This window comes from Seriola aureovittata, chromosome 10, assembly GCF_021018895.1.
Source record: "Seriola aureovittata isolate HTS-2021-v1 ecotype China chromosome 10, ASM2101889v1, whole genome shotgun sequence".
NCBI lineage: Eukaryota > Metazoa > Chordata > Actinopteri > Carangiformes > Carangidae > Seriola > Seriola aureovittata.
Genome location: NC_079373.1, coordinates 22,733,855 through 22,738,375, shown reverse-complemented (window position 1 = coordinate 22,738,375; position 4,521 = coordinate 22,733,855).

Below are 4,521 nucleotides of genomic sequence, written 5' to 3'. Positions count from 1 at the left end.
TTTTAATGTAGCTGGAAAAAAAATGCAGCCTCTCTTCATTTAGGAGGAATGATGTTAATACGTTGTAATTGATTTTTGAATGTTCATCAAAATAAAATGTGGATCAGTGCATATTTCCATTAATTACCTTTTAGGCAGTTATATTCAAGTGGACATGAGAAGATGATATAATTAACTGAGCACCACTAACTGATGCATCGCGGCGTTTCTTTGCTGCTTTCCACTTAAAATGGTCTTTGTGGGTTTGTTCTAACGGGTGTTTTTATCAGTCGCTATGGTGATAGAGAGCATGGTGATACGAAGCAGGGCACCTCGTCTAGAATCCAACCAGGGGTGTTGACACATGCTTTTATTGTTTATTATTTGGACTGTCTGGTGGAGTGGAGGCATGTGAAGAATGTGTGGCAGTATGACATGAATCTTGTCACAGAGGCGACGCAGCATGAGGCTGTATTTTATCTGTCTCTATCAGCCTTGCATCGCATTGCAACTCCTCTTTTTGTTTGATATACCAACTGTTCCTTTTTTTTTTCTGCAGTTTGCCTTTAGTGACAGTGACAGTGTAGATACAGAGCGGGAACATGGGAGAGGACCGTGACATTACAAAGGTCCCTGGCTGGTATCCAACCTGACACGTTGTTGATGATTCCACTCAGGTTTCTTTACACACACACATCAAAAACGTGTATAAATGGAAACATATCTTATCTGTGACCTTGGCAGCAAAACTGTCCCTCAGATCCTGGAGACCATATTGGCCATACTGGGCCAACGACTTTGACAGATAGAAAATGCAGTTTCCAGTGGCAGCTGTTACTGCTCCACGGCCTTCACTGCTGGAAATATTATTTATGATCCTACAACAGTCACTCTTATGACTGTTAGTATCCCATTATGGTGAATTTATGGAGAGCAGGAGTCCATATGTGCATACCACATACTTTGCATCTGCATTAATGTTGCGACATGGAGTCTACAGTCCAACAGTGTCTTTTGTTAAGAGGTCTTAACAAAGGTAACAGAGAACAGAGAATCAAGTAAAGAGGCACACATGTACACACACAGAACATACATAAACAGCAGAAACAAGTAAATGACAGAACAAACAAATAACAAAGAGCAGAACTGGCTTCAAATGTTTCATCTAGCTTCATGACGGCAACCACTATTAGCCTCAGGTGTTCTCCATCGTACTCGTCTTTGATATTCAAACTAACCTTAACTGGGAGCACAGGCCCACTTTATTCTCAGTCTCAAAACCCACACAGAAACAAAAAACAACTGAGGTGTATGCCTTGTGTTTTTGTCTCTCTCTTTCTCTCACACACACATACACACACACACACACACACACACACACACACACACACACACGCCTATTGTCATCCCTCTGTTCTCCACGCAGGTCCATTCTTCTCTTCCAGTTAAAGTCTTTATTAGAAGTCTCCTACAGTGTCCGACACACCATGCAAATTTGTGACTGCCACTGTGCTTTTGGTCCCAGTAACTACCCCAAACACCAATAAATTCCACATCATAAATAAACATCAAACCACATAGTACCTTCAGACCACAAAAAAACTAACTCCACGCTCCAGGAATCATTGTTTAGACTCAACTGATGATACAGTGCACGTGCATAAACAACACAATGTAACAACAAAATAATGCTCACTGACAAAAACACATTAGGACATACACAGGATGATGTCACACAGCCTGAGAGAAAATTTAACATCAAAGTCTAATCAACACTGGATCCAAGAAGAATGACATCAACCATTAGAATTCATCACACTAAACACACTGTCAATAATGTGGTGTCTGGAGCCAATTAGTGTCAGACTGAATTGCAGTGATGGGATTTACCTAAAAGCTGTGATGCCAAAGCCTCAAAACCACCAGTCTCCTGTGTAGATATATTAATTCATGAAATATGACCATTTTAGATACTAACAAGTAAAACTATATAAATCAATTAAATGCTCCAACTCATTATTAGGCAATTAACATTGATTTGCTGTTCTGTGCCTTTGCAACTCATTTATAATCTGCTTTTAATGTGATTCAGTGGATGCTAATATAGAATGCTAGTAAATAGAAAAGTGATGCATCTCACTAAATCTACAGCTGTCATCTCATGTTTACATTACTGAGATTGAGGTTTGAAACCTTGGGTTCCTGCTGTTTGCCATTTAAAAACGGACTTGACTCATTTTTTGGCAGAACAAGATGTAAACCCAACACTGACATGTAGTGTGAACTGGGAAGTCGGAATTTCAGAGATCCCAGTGGGAAATTTCAACTGGAACAGCCCCTGAAGTCAGAAGTTGCAGGAACCTCCGAGCCCAAGATCTTGGCGGAGATCTCAGCTTGTCTCTCAGACATATCCACATGGATGAAGGAACGCAACCTTCAACTAAATGTCTCTGAGGCTGAACTTTTAGTCGATCAGTCTCTCCATCACAATAGCAACATCAGATTTGCTTCTTCATCTCTCAACCCATCCAAGGTCACGAGAAACCTGGGTGTCATATTTGAGGACCAGAGATCCTCCTCTGACCATGATCCTGTCTCCCATGCGTGTTGTTTTGCACATTATATATATATATATATATATATATTCTTCTGGCAGGCCTCCCTTCACGCACAGTGAAACCTTTACCAATGGTCCAGAATGCGGCAACCCATCTGGTCTTCAGTCAATGGGCACGTCACTCCACTGCTCATTGACCTCCAATGGCTACCCATGGCCGACTGAATCAAATTCACGTCACGGTTGCTTGCCTACAGAATGATTTCTACTGGAACTTAATCATACAGGCTCAATCATTCTCAGCCACTGCGTTCCTACAACGAAAAACATCTGACATCGTTATCCCTGCTCAGAAGACAATCGCAGTCTAGACTGTTCTCATCTGTGGTTCAGCGATGGTGGAGCAAGCTACTAAAAGAGAGCAGGGGTCTCCCTCTCTATTGTCAAGAATCTCTTGAAGATTCATCTCTTCAGAGAGCACCTCCTCTCCTAACACCTCTAACACCTTAACATGCCTAACTAGCACGTACTATTCACTTTCGCTGCATTGCTTTACCTGATCTTCTTGTACTTCGCCTTATTGAACAGATTTAGTGCTTAGTAGTTACACCACGGCCTCCTACTGCACTGAAGCTTTAGTGATGTCCCTCACTTGTAAGTTGCTTTGGATAAAAGTCTCTGCCAAATGAGTAAATGTAAATGTACTTCAGCACCCTCCACCATATTTTTCCCTATATGTGCAGCCTGCGCTCCTCAGGACAATAAATCTTTGTTCCAAGAGTACTGCCTTGTAATTATAATGATATTACACGTTTAACTGACTCCACACTTTTGTATCAGTGTATTGATGTATTTAACTTTTATAAAGAGCTTTTGTAAGACATTCAGTTTTTCAGGAGAAAGAAGTTTATGTGACAAATTTGAATTAAATCAAATAAATATAAATTCATTAACGACTGACTAATATTACACTATAATTAATCAAACATTGACACTACATGGGTTCAGCATGAATGAGAACTCTCGTTGATTTTTCAGGTCTCAAAACACACAACAGTTTCTGCATTTCAACTCATTAATTATCAATGAATATTTCATAAACAGAAGAAATAGAGGATGAAATACACACACACACACACACACACACACACACACACACACACACACACACACACAAGCACACACGCACACACATGCACTAAATTCCCATCTCATTAATCAAAACAAAGTTCACATGAACCAATCTGCATGCTGCACCTGATCACACTGATTTTAATTGGCTGAAATGAGGGTAACCTTTACTCTAATTGGCTGTGCTAAATGTGTGGGCATTAATGTAGGTGATGTGCTCCAATGCAAAAACTAAGTGTATGTGCATCCATCTTAATACACACCCACATAAATATGTGCATACACATCTTCTGGCGCTGTACGGTGACAGGTTGCGGAGGTTCAAGGTGAGACCATTCAGAGTGTGCCCGTGTGTGTGTGCGTGCGTGTGTGTGTGTGTGTGTGTGCGTGTGTGTGTTGTCTCTATTGGGACCATGGACATTACTGTCTACAGGGAGATTCCTCTGTGAGACAGTGACATTTAGTTTCCAGGTCACTATAGCAGTCCTGAGGCTCGGGGGAATAAGGTGTAACCACCACGCTGCCATGGTGATACAGCCTCAGGAGAGAGGGGACACTGGTACAGTACAATATCATCCCCCTCGTCTGTGACTCACTGCGTCATTAAATGTGTTACAATATTCTTACATGTTTTTTTTGAAGGACTCAACCTTTACATTGACTATAAGCTGTTTTTTTTGGCAAAACTTCCAGCTGCAAAAAATCCTATGCAGCTGCCAGACATCACCGCTGTTTGTCTGAGGAGTGAAGACTGAAGTGCTCAAACACACATTGTTGAAAATAAGGTTTGAAATCAAATTGAATTCCAGAGAAGAGTTCGCTTTCCACCGATTCAAAGCAAAAGACATTTACCA